Raw genomic sequence first — 13,201 nt, forward strand, 5'->3', positions numbered from 1 at the left:
GCGATCTGCTCCAGACTCGCTTTGCAAACCCACACTCTGCGGGCCGAAGGGCCTGTTTCCGTGCTGTATCTCTAAACTAAACTAAACCTATGGGCAAGAGACTCTTGTGCTCAGTCTACCCGATGTATTCCTCTGATGGATTTGTACACCTCGATAAGATGACAGGAATAGTAAGGTCCAGTTTACGGGCCAGTTTACACAGCCAGCTGAGGCATTTGCTTCACCAAATATTTCTCCATAGCAACTGTATTCAACGTGCGATCCATTCGGCCTGACCCACCTTTTTACATCAGGGTCACATCCACTGCAGGATGGGGCCGGGGTCAGTGGGAGAGGGGGAGGGAGACTTTGGAGCAGGTGGGAGTTTTCATTTGCTTTTGCATTGAAACACAACGCTTTGAGGTTTAGCTCATCCCACGACTCCTAAAGGTTTGATTACACCTGAGGTTTAGGTTTATTATTGTCACGTGGACCGAGATACGGTGAAAAGCTTCGTTTTGCACGCTGTCCATACAGATCAGATAATATTAAACATAAATACAATCAAGTCAAACTCAGCTACAATAGGTGGAGCAAAGGGGAAGATACAGAGTGCAGAATATTCAGTAGTTCTCAGCATTGTAGCGCACCAGTTCCACAGACAAAGCCATGTGAATTTCATCTAAAATTTATGCCTAAACCATTGCTTGTGATAAAAAATACTAGCATGAGAAGGCCATTCAGCCTTTGGGTCAGTTCTGGTATTCAATGTAATTAAGGCTGAGCCTCCATCTCCGTATTCTCTTTCCACCCTCTGTCTGTACTGCCCAATATTTTTATCACCCAAGATGAATTTCCTTCTTAAATATATTCAGTGATGTTCACAATATCCTGTAGTACAAGGTTTCCATAGATAGGGTCATCTCAGAGGAGTTTATCCTTACTTCAGATCCAAATGTCTTCCCCACACCCTGAGACTTCCGATCCTGATACTAGACACCTCATGAGCAGTCTGTCCTTATTTCATGGACCAGGCTTCCACTCAGAATGAAGATGCAACTCCTAATTAGTTTTAATTCACATATTCCCCTGATAATGTTAAAATCAGCACAAACCCATGGCAGAGGTTACAAAAGTTTGAAAACCTACACCACCAGGTTCAGGCACTGCTTCTTCCAGCTGTTATTAGGCAACTGAACCATCCTATCACCAACTAGAAAGCAGTCCTGACCTCCCATCTACCTCATTGGAGACCCTCGGACTATCTCTAATCGAACTTAGACTGGAGACGACGAAACACTTTTTCTCACAGAGTGGTGAGTCTGTGGAATTCTCTGCCTCAGAGGGCGGTGGAGGCCGGTTCTCTGGATACTTTCAAGAGAGAGCTAGATAGGGCTCTTAAAAATAGTGGAGTCAGGGGATGTGGGGAGAAGGCAGGAACGGGGTAGTGATTGGGGATGATCAGCCATGATCACATTGAATGGTGGTGCTGGCTCGAAGGGCCGAATGGCCTACTCCTGCACCTATTGTCTATTGTCTATTGACTTTACTGAACTTGAACAAGATGTTGCAGGAAACGCTATTCCCTTCATCCTGTATCTGTACACAGTGGACGGCTTGATTGTAATCAAATATAGTCTTTCCGCTGACTGGATAGCACGCAACAAAAAGCTTTTCACTGTACCTCAGTACACGTGACAATAAACTAAACTAAACTAAACCAGCATGTTGCATTCCTATAGAAATAAGGGAAGATTACTTATCTAAAATATCTCCAGATTCAGGGACCTTCGTATTATCTTTAATCGGACTTTACTGGACTATCTTGCACTAAATGTTATTCCCTTTATCCTGTATCTGTAAACTGTGGACATTGTAATCATATACAGTCTTTTTGCTCACTGGATAGCACATAACTATTAAAAAAAATTCAAATAAACTTTATTCAGAATAAAAATATAAATAAAACAAGATATGTAGGAAGGGACTGCAAATGCTAGTTTACACCGAAGACTGACTATTCGGGTACAATCCCGCCTATGGGTGCTGTCTGTACGGAGTTTGCACGTTCTCCCCGTGGGATTTCTCTGAGATCTCCGGTCTCCTCCCACACTCCAAAGACGAACAGGTTTGTAGGTTAATTGGCTTGGTGTATGCGTAAATTATCCCTTGTGCGTAGGGTTGCGTTAGTGTGTGGAGATCGCTGGTCGGTGTAGACTCGGTGGGCCGAAGGGCCAGTTTCCGCACTGCATCTCCAAACTAAACTACGCTAAACTAATCTAAAATAGGCAGTCAATTGTGACAAACGTTGATGGGGCATCTTGGTCAACATGGACAAGTTTGACATAATCCATTAGTGTTATATTTGGTGTTGTTTACCGAAATATCATTATACCCAGCACCCTTGCCACCCACGTGGCCTCCTGGGGTGATATCCCTTCCCTCGTTTGAGGCGTGTCCCCACCACACACCTGCCCGCAACAACAAGCTTTCCCCTACACCTCAGTACACGTGATCATTAGAGCTAATAGGACTTGAAGTTTCAATCCCTGTAGTAAGTCAGCACTCTTGATATTGCCAGTGGGATTGTAGTGGTGAAAGGTCGGGGTCGGGTAGAGATGTCATTGGGGTCTTCAGATGGGCACCCTCCTTCTATGACGTTTCATTGATAAGCCCACAACGTCTCCAGAGGGCTCAATGATGATACCTGGGGTCCCAGGTACCCCCCCGCCCCCCCTCAGTTCCATACCCTCCTGTCTTCATCTGCAGCCCAAATGTAAACTAAAGCAAACTAACGTGCCGCTGCAGAGCTGCACGTACGTAAATCCATCCCTCTTCCAAAAACAAACAAGACAGAACATCAAACTATCAGTGTTGTGTTTGTTTGAGTTTCAGGCATTTACTTGCTTCAGCCTTGAAGAACCTGGAGAGGGATCAGGGTGCCTAATCCCCATGTCGGAGAAGGTGTGTACCTTATGCAAGTAGCTCTTGCTGTTTGCCAAGCAGTGCTGTCACTAGTGCTGTACAAGATAGTTAACTCCCAAGGAAACAATGAGAAGAGGCTGTGACCTGCCTTTGACTCCCAGATGAAAGTGATGTTAATTTAGCAGGTGCTAATCCACAGAGAGCCCTGTTGACTCAGTGTGGTAGAGGCTGTAGTCACTTGCCAGCCCTGGAGGGGGCGCTGACTGAACTGAATCACATTACGTCCTCTCCACAATACAGCCTCATTTACATTAAGTGTCGGAAGGAACTGCAGGTGCTGCTTTAAAAACCGAAGGTAGACACAAAGTGCTGGAGTAACTCAGCGGGACAGGCAGCATCTCTGGAGAGAAGGAATGGGTGATGTTTCTGGTCGAGACCCTTCTTAAGAGTCAAGAGACAAGAGCCTTTCAGTGTCATGTGTCCCAGATAGAACAATGACATTCTTACTTGCAGCAGCACAATAGAATTGAATTGAATCCTTTATTTGTCATTCAGACCTTTCGGTCTGAACGAAATGTCGTTGCTGCAGCCATACATGTAATAATAAGCCGCTGCCCGAACACCGCCGCAGCTCGAAGATGGCCAGCCTCGTGTTGGTAGGTCCTGGCTGGCTCTACCTCCGGAGCCTCGAGGTCGGTCGCAGGTTGGAGGCCGCCAGCTCCGCCATTAGGCCTCAGCTCAGACGGGGGAAGAGAAGGGGGATACAACAAGAAAGTCGCATTCCCCCGAAGGGAGAGACAGAAACCCCTGTTTCAGCCCCCCCCACAACCTAATAACCAAAAGTTTAACTGAACAAGACAAAAAAAACAACACAAAAAAAGTAAAAACAGACGAGCCCGCAGCCGTTTCACAGCGCCGCCACTTCCAGAAAACTGTACACTGTAAACAATATAATAAACAAGGGAAAGTTCAGTGTATGTACTGTATATATACACATACTCACACACACGCACATATATAAATATATACAAGATATATATACACAGTATATAGAAGATAGACACAAAATGCTGGAGTAACTCAGCGGGCCAGGCAGCATCTCTGTAGAGAAGTAATGGGCGACGTAACGTTCCTTCTCTCCAGAGTTACTGCCTGTTCCACTGAGTTACTACAAAATTTGTTGTCTATCTTTGATTTAAACCAACACCTGCAGTTTTTTCCTATATTTTTTTACACACACGAACACATATAAAACAAACAATAATAGTACAATAACAACAATAATAGTCGTTGTTGTTCTGGAAGGTTCTAGTGTTTAACAGCCTGATGGCTGAAGGGACAAAACTGTTCCTGAGCCTGAACGTTACAGTTTTCAGGCTCCTGTACCTTCTTCCCGATGGCAGGGGTGAAACGGGAGCGTGGCCAGGGTGTTGTGGGGTCTCTGATGATGCCGGCTGCCTTTTATCCTGGAAATCCCTTCGATGGTGGGGAGGTCAGTGCCTGTGATGCACTGGGCAGTGTTCACTATTTTTTGCAGTCGTCTTTGCCCCTGGGCGTACACAGCGGGAGGCAGTGCAGTGCCTCGACGGGGGAAGTGGGCCGCTGGAGGTCCTGCAGAGGCCTGGGGTTCGGCTGGATCGGCCACCGCTCTGAGAGGCCCAGCACGTGGACTGGGCCCGACTTGCAGATGCACGGGGCTGTGGAGGACACCAACGGCTGTTTACAAGGTTAATTCCCGCGATGGCAGGACTGTCATATGCTGGGAGAATGGAGCAGCTGGGCTTGTACACTCTGGAGGTTAGAAGGATGAGAAAATCTCATTGAAACATATAAGATTGTTAAGGGCTTGGACACACTAGAGGCAGGAAACATGTTCCTGATGTTGGGGGAGTCCAGAACCAGGGACCACAGTTTACGAATAAGGAGTAAGCCATTTAGAACGGAAATGAGGAAACACTTTTTCACACAGAGAGTGGTGAGTCTGTGGAATTCTCTGCCTCAGAGGGCAGTGGAGGCAGGTTCCCTGGATGCTTTCAAGAGAGAGCTAGATAGGGCTCTTAAAAATAGCGGAGTCAGGGGATATGGGGAGAAGGCAGGAACGGGGTACTGATTGGGGATGATCAGCCATGATCACATTGAATGGCGGTGCTGGCTCGAAGGGTCGAATGGCCGACTCCTGTCCATGTTTCTATGGTCGCAGATGTAAGTTCTAACCTGACCATGAAGGCCCATTGTCCTGGCAGCATGGCAGGGTTGGCCTGGCCAAGCATAGTCAATAGACAATAGACAATAGTGCAGGAGTAGGCCATTCGGCCCTTTGAGCCAGCACTGCCATTCAATATGATCATGGCAGATCATCTAAAATCAGTACCCCGTTCCTGGTTTTTCCCCATATCCCTCGTTTCCTTTCACTCTAAGAGCTAAATCTAACCAAACCTGGCTCCTCTTGTATGGCATCTCAGTGCATTATGTCTACACACATGTACTGAATCTAAGATGTGCCTATGTCTAGTGACACGTACTGAACTGACTGCATAAAAGAATTTCACTGTACCTCGGCAGGTGACAATAAAATGCCATTGAACCATTGAAGCATCTTACAGACAGAGAGCACAGGGAGCTGTGGTGAAATTTAAAAATAAGGATGAGAAAATTAATTTTTAGTTATTTCATTTAAGAGCTTGGGTTGATCACTAAGGATAGTGGATAAACACAAGTTGCTTTGGAGGATCCAGACTGATGGTGGGGAGAGTGATAGATATAGATATGCCATTTATTGTCACTATACATGTACAGTGAAACTGAAAGCTGCTCGTACTCAGTGCATACATACAATTTTACACAAAAAACAAGAAACAGAAAACAAAACAGAAGGGAGATGGGGGGGGGGGGGGTAGGTGCACAAATTCTACGGCGCTACATACATATATACATATATACAGATGGAAGTCCGTGTTGGGCGGTGTAGTCAGTGAATGTGTGGATTTGAATTCATGGTAGATATAATCTCGGGAAGCAGCTATTCCTGAGTCTGTTTGTCCTGGATTTGATGCACCTATAGCGCCTTCCAGAGGGCAGCAGGTCGAACAGTCCAAACGCAGGATGGGAGCTGTCTTTGGTGATCTTCTTTGCCCTGCTAAGGCAGCGGGAGGTGTAGATGTCCATCAGGGAGGGGAGAGGGCAACCAATGATCCTCTGCGCTGTCCTGGTTACCCTCTGAAGCCTCTCCCTGTCTGCCATGGTGCAGCTGCCATACCATGCTGTAATGCAGTATGTCAGCAGGCTCTCGATGGACGAGCGGTAGAAGGTCAACAGCAGGTTAGAGTCTAGGTTGTGCTTCCTGAGGACCCTCAGGAAGTGCAGCCGCTGCTGAGCCTTCTTGATGACCGCTGTCGTGTTGTCCGTCCAGGAGATGTCAGCCGCGATATGGACGCCGAGAAACCGGAAGGTGTTGACCCTCTCCACACACTCGCCGTTGATGTGTAGGGGGGCTAAGTCGGTGCTGTGCCTCCTGAAGTCGACAATGAGCTCTTTTGTTTTCCTGGTGTTCAGAGCCAGATTGTTTTCTGAGCACCAGGTTGTCAACTTCAGGACTTCCTCTCTGTAGGCTGCCTCGTCTCCCTTTGAAATAAGTCCGACCACAGTAGTGTCGTCAGCAAATTTGACGATGCGGTTGTTGTTGTGGGCCGGACTACAGTCGTAGGTGTAGAGACAGTATAAGAGGGGGCTTAGCACACAGCCCTGTGGGGAACCGGTACTCAACCTGCGAGTGGAGGAGAGGTGGGGGCCAAGTCTCACAGTCTGGGGCCGGTTTGTGAGGAAATCCTTAATCCAGGCACATGTGACAGTGGGGAGGCCGAGAGTGACCAGTTTACCAATGAGGATGTCCGGGATGATTGTGTTAAAGGCTGAACTAAAATCCACAAAGAGCATCCGGACGTAGCTCTGCCCCTGCTCCAGATGGCTCAGCACAGAGTGGAGAGCTACGGTGATGGCGTCTTCTGTGGATCTGTTTTGGCGATAAGCGAATTGGTGGGGGTCGAAGTCTGGTGGTAGATAGTCCTTGATGTGCTGGAGGACCAATCTCTCGAAGCACTTCGTGATTACCGGAGTGAGGGCAACAGGACGGTAGTCATTAAGGCTGGTGATGGGAGACTTCTTCGGCACAGGGACGATTGTGGCTGATTTTAGGCAGGACGGAATAACTGCCTGGGCCAGGGAGAGATTGAAAATTCTGGTGAAGATGGCAGTGAGCTGGTGGGCGCACGCTTTGAGCACCTTACCAGGGACTCCATCTGGGCCGGTAGCCTTCTTGGGGTTCACTGCCAGGAGCACCCGTCTGACATCGTGTTCCCCGACAGTGAGTGGGGTAGTACAGGAGCCAGGTGAGGGTGGGAACAGGGCTGTAGCAGGTGAGTGCTGCTGTTGTGATGTCTCAAAGCGGGAGAAGAAGCAATTTAGCTTTTCTGCCAGCGGCGCACTCAGGTCTTCTGACTTTGTGGCACAGCCTCTGTAGTTGGTAATGTCTTGTATGCCCCGCCATACCTCCCGTGTATTATTGCTGGACAAGTGGGACTCTATGCTCCTCTTGTGATCCGCCTTGGCCTTTTTAAATACCACTTTTCAGGTCGGCTCGAGCAGCCCTGTACAGAGCTCTGTCACCTGACCTGAAGGCAGCATCGCGGGCTCTGAGGAGTGTGCGGACCTGACTGGACATCCAGGGTTTCTGGTTTGGGAAAACCCGTATGTTTTTGTCTACAGTCACATTTCCGATGCAGAACTTGATATAGTCCAGCACCGTTTCTGTGAGAGTTTCCAGGTCCTGGTGTTCGAATATGTCCCAGTTTGTCTGGGTAAAGCAGTCCTGTAGATTGGAGAGTGCATTTTCAGGCCAGGTTGTAACAGATTTTATGGTGGGCCTGGCACTGCGTCTGAGGGGGGTGTAGGCTGAGAGATGCAGTCTACTTTAAGAGTTCACAAGTTAGAGAGAGGAGTAGAATTAGGCCATTCGGCCCATTGATCCCACTCCGCCATTCAATCATGGCTGATCTATCTCTGTCTCCCAATCCAATTTTTCTGTCATCTCCCTTGTAACCATTGACACCCGTTCTAATCAAGAATTTGTCTATCTCTGCCTTAAACATATCCACTGACTTGGCCTCCACAGCCTTCGGTGGCCATGAGTTCCACAGATTAACTACCCTTTGACGAAAGAAGTTCCTCCTCACCTCCTTTCTAAAAGAGCGCCCTTTAATTCTGAGGCTGTGACCTCTGGTCCTAGACTCTCCCACCAGTGGAAACATCCTTTCCACGCCCACTCTATCTCTGCCTTTCATTATTCTGTAAGTTTCAACGAGGTCCCCCCTCGAACTTCTAAACTCCAGCGAGTACAAGCCCAGTGCCTTCAAATGCTCATCATAGATTAACCCACTCATTCCTGGAATCATTCTTGTAAATCTCCTCTGGACCCTCTCCAGAGCCAGCACATCCTTCCTCAGATATGGGGCCCAAATATGCTCACAGTACTCCAAGTGTGGCCTGACCAGCGCCTTATTGAGCCTCAGAATTACATCTCTGTTGTAATGTAGTGAAGTAGTCAAATATGGGGGAGACAAAAACATGGAGGAGGGTTTCAACAGCAGAGGAGATGAGGCATGACTGGGGTTGTCCAATGTTACAGAGGGGTCCAAGTTCGTAATTCCCTGAAAACAGCAACACAAGTATATAGAGAGGGAATTAAGGCATATGGTGTGCTTGCCTTCATTGTATGGGGCATTGAGTATAAGAGTCAGGAACTCATGATGCTGCTCTATAGGACTTTGGTTTGGCCGCATTTGAAGCATTACATGCAGTTCTGGTCACCCCCATTACAGGAAAGATGTGAAGACTTACAGAGAGAGGTGTGGGGGTTTACCATAATGAGGCCTGGATTATGGGGCATTAGCTACAGACATAGGTTGCACAGACTTGGGTTGTGGTCTCTTGAATGTTGGAGGTTGCAGGGAGACCTGACAGAGATATATAGAATTATAAGAGGCGTGGATACGGTAGAAGACAGAATCTTTATCCCAGGATAGAAACATCTATATAACTAAAAGTCTCATCTTGACGACTTCCTGTCTGCGCTGTATATTGATTTTAGAGGAAAAAACGCTACCCTGTATAGCTGTAATATCTGGCCATCTTACTCATCTGGCCTCCTCTGCTGAGCAGGTCCCAGGATTTTTCCCATCGATGAAAAACAAAAAAGTTATGAGTGTTTAAAAAACTTGAGTTCAGCTGATTGGTCCTCTCGCCTGTTAATCACCATGATGAAGGTAACGCCCCTTCCGGGGGGGGGGGCAAAACTATAAAACCTCGGATGCCTGGACGTAAGTCAGTCACTCTGCAAGATCGCGAAGGAGAGGCCACGACTGTCATTCTAAGCTGTGAATCAACTGAACTATGAGTCTGCAATGTACTTGCAATAAATGATTTGTTAGCCCTTAATGACAATGCCATGAGTTGTTTAGCCTGCTGCCCTGTCTGTGCTTGAAAGTGCAGTGCTTAATTGGAAATGAAATGAAATGAAATGACAATGCCATGAGTTGTTTGGCCTGCTGTCCTGCCATCCTGCCTGTGCTTGAAAATACAATGCTTAATTAGGTTCGACTGTGTTTGGAAGGAATAAATGCTTTATTAGTTCCGACTGTGTTTAGTCCAAAAGTCCCGCTCATTTTGTGACTTCTGCTTAGTGGACAGGTCGCGCTGATTGCGTAATTTCCGGTGAGTGCAGATATCACACTGATTGCGGAAGTGTCGTTGATGGTGGAAGCCCCACAGTGGAAAGATCGCGCTCACCCGTGTGAGTAGATTCAAGAAAGTTTACTGTCATATATATGGTGTGTGAGTCAGTGTGCGTGAGTGTGAAAGTGAGTGTGAGTGTGAGTGTGTGTGTGAGTGAGTGTGTATGTGAGTGTGATGGTGTATGTGTGTGAGTGTGTATGTGAGTGTGTATGTGTGTGTGTGTGTTCGTGTGAGTGTATGTGTGGGTGTGTGTGTGTGTGTGTGTGAGTGTGTGTGTGTGTGTGTGTGTGTGTGTGTGTGTGTGAGTGTGTGTGTGTGTGAGTGTGTGTGTATGTGTGAGTGTGAGTGTATGTGTGTGTGTGCGTGTATGTGTGTGTGTGTGAGTGTGTGTGTGTGAGTGAGTGTATGTGTGTGCGTGTATGTGTGAGGTGGAGGGTGTGTGTATGTGTATGTGTGTGTGAGTGTGTGTGTATGTGTGAGTCTGTGTGTGTGTGAGTGTGTGTGTGTGTGTGTGTGAGTGTGTGTGTGAGTGAGTGTGTGTGTGAGTGAGTGTGTGTGTAAGTGAGCGTGTGTGTGTAAGTCTGTGTTGGAATTGGTGGAGAGGTGAAATATTGCATTGGAAGCCTGGAGTCAGTTCCATCGTACTAGCTTCCACTAGTGGGAGGGTCTAGGACTAGAGGGCACAGCCTCAGAATTAAAGGAAGTTGCTTTAGGAAGGAGATGAGGAGGAATTTCTTTAGTCAGAGGGTGGTGAATGTGGAATTCTTTGCCACAGAAGGTTGTGAAGGCCAGCTCAATAGATATTTTTAAGCAGAGATTGATAGATTCTTGGTTAGTATGGGTGTCAGGGGCTATGGGGAGAAGGCAGGAGAAAAGGGTTAGGAGGGAGAGGTAGACCAGCCATGATTGAATGGTGGAGTTAACGATGGGCCAAATGGCCTAATTCTGCCCCTATCACGTGACAAATCACACTCCATCTACACGCTGCCTCAGAAATACAGCGAAGCAGAATCAAAAACATTGTGGTAATTATTCCTCATTCTCCCTGCTTACATCAGGCAGAAGGTACAGCAGCGTGAAGGCGTGCACCACCAGACTCAGGAGCAGCTTCTTCCCTCCTGTTATTCTGCTTCTGTCTATAGCTAGGGCACTGTCCGATTCACCTCGACCCCATTGCGGACATTGGACTTTGTCTCTGGAACTGGTGCACTACAATGCTGAGAACTATATTCTGCACTCTGTATCTTCCCCCTTTGCTCTACCTATTGTCCGTGAGTTTGACTTGATTGTATTTATGTATGGTATTATTTAGTTTAGTTTAGTTTAGTTTAGTTTAGAGATACAGCGCGGAGACAAGCCCGTCAGCCCACAGTGTTTACATTTACACCAAGCCAATTAACCTACATACCTGTGGATCTTTGGTGTGTGGGAGGAAACCGAAGATCTCGGAGAAAACCCACGAGGTCCCGGGGAGAACAGTCAGCACCTGTAGTCAGGATCGAACTCGGGTCTCTGGTGCTGTAAGCGCTGTAAGCAGCAACCCTACCGCTACACCACCGTGCCACCCCTCATACCTATTGTACTTGAAGTTGACTTGATTGTATTTATGTGGGGTATATCTGGACTTGATTAGACAGCATGTAATACAAAGCTTTTCACTGTACCTCAGTACATATGATAATAATAAATCTGAAGCTAAATGTATTGTGAATGAATGAATGTACAGTATACTTTATTGTCTATATTACTTTTTATATTAATAAAGTGTATATATAATTTTCTATATATAAATATATAAATATACACATACTCTATTAAAATATATATTAATATAATATATATAAATTAAATATAATATAATATAATATATATAAATATTTATAAATACGTAAAATATATATAAAATAAAATTATATATATGCTTTAATAAAGTATATATTACTTTATTATATATATTTATATAATGGTATATGGACACACTGATCTGTTTTGTAGTCAATGCCTGCTATGTTCTGTTGTGCTGAAGCAAAGCAAGAATTTCATTGTCCTATCAGGGACACATGACAATAAACTCTCTTGAATCTTGAATCTCTTGAATTGTCACCGTGACATTCTTGGCTTGCGTATCCAAGGTATGCAAATAGTCACTTATAAAGGGCGCTGAGTATGTTATAAAGTACCCTCTCATCATGTCCTCCTTTGTTCTCCCCCCCCCCTTCATGGCGGTCCCCCCCACACGCCGGGTCCTCCATTGCTCTCCCCCCCCCCCCAATCTGTGGACCTGCGGCAGTCTCATCCTGCACGGATGTTTGGCCTAGTACAACGGTTAAACTCCATGGGAGAGTGTGGGAGAGAGGTCAGTCTGATCGGTCAGAGTGAAGAAGCATTGTGTTCCCCACTCGTGTGCTGAAAGCTTCGTTCAATTGCGCTACTGGCAATCTTCACACAACTGTGCGGCAGCACGCATGGTACAATTGCCGAGGACACGGTGCTTCTTCACACTGACTGAGCACAATACACAGGTAAACAAACTCTCAACAAGACACTGTGCTGCACAATCTGTTTTGTGGAAGAAGGAACTGCAGATGCTGGTTCATGCTGAAGATAGACACAAAACGCCGGATTTTACTTTGGAGTCACGTGAGTGACTACGTGAAGAGCCCGCTCAGCACGCATGCGCGGCATTGCGTTCAGCAGTGCAACAGCGGCCGCATCGGGAGTCAGGCGCTCCCGCTACAGGGTGAAAGAACGGACCGTCAGGTAAGTACCCTGAGGTCGGGATTCTTTCACAGGAGAGCCTACTGCTTTGTTTCACAGGCAGAAAACAAAGGCTCTTGAACAAACCTGTCCCCCGCTCGACTCCAACGGAGGAGCATTCCATCTGGGGGGGGGCAGCAACAGGCGGTAGGACCGCTTACCGGGTGCTCCGCCATCCCCGACACCGTGCCGAGCCCAGTCCCGCTAGCGCCTGAGCAGCGGGCTGGATGTAAAGCTACCCGAAGAAACGTCCGGCCAGTGGCTTCCGACTTGTCGGGCGGGAACGTCTCTCCACCCGCACGGGGGAGAGACAGCCGCCTGAGCCGCATGGAGCGACTCCTGGCGCAGGTGCTCCAGCGAGACGAGCTGCGTGAGGGGCGCTCTCGCAGGGGGAGTTCAGGCACTCCCTCCACAGTGCCTTGTGCACTGTCCATCGCTTCCTCCTTACCCGAGGGTAGATTTGGTGACCAGGATTGGGCTGGTCAGAAAGCTGGCTGAAGAAGTCGGGATTATACAAGGGGTGCAGGACCAGGAAGAGCTGCTGAATGTGGTGGACCGCTACGTGGCAGCCCCACGTGCACGAAGGCCATTAGAGCCTAAACTAGCGGCCAGCATCAACCACAACTACAGGCCCCTACAGGGCAGGTGGTTAATGAGGCCTTAAAAATTAACACAGCTCCAGAAAATTGTGAGTCCCTCAAAGTGCCGGCTGTCAACAGCCAAATCTGGGGGCACGTCGGGACAAATATTCAGA

Source organism: Leucoraja erinacea, chromosome 28 (genome assembly GCF_028641065.1).
Source record: "Leucoraja erinacea ecotype New England chromosome 28, Leri_hhj_1, whole genome shotgun sequence".
In the NCBI taxonomy this organism is placed as follows: domain Eukaryota; kingdom Metazoa; phylum Chordata; class Chondrichthyes; order Rajiformes; family Rajidae; genus Leucoraja; species Leucoraja erinaceus.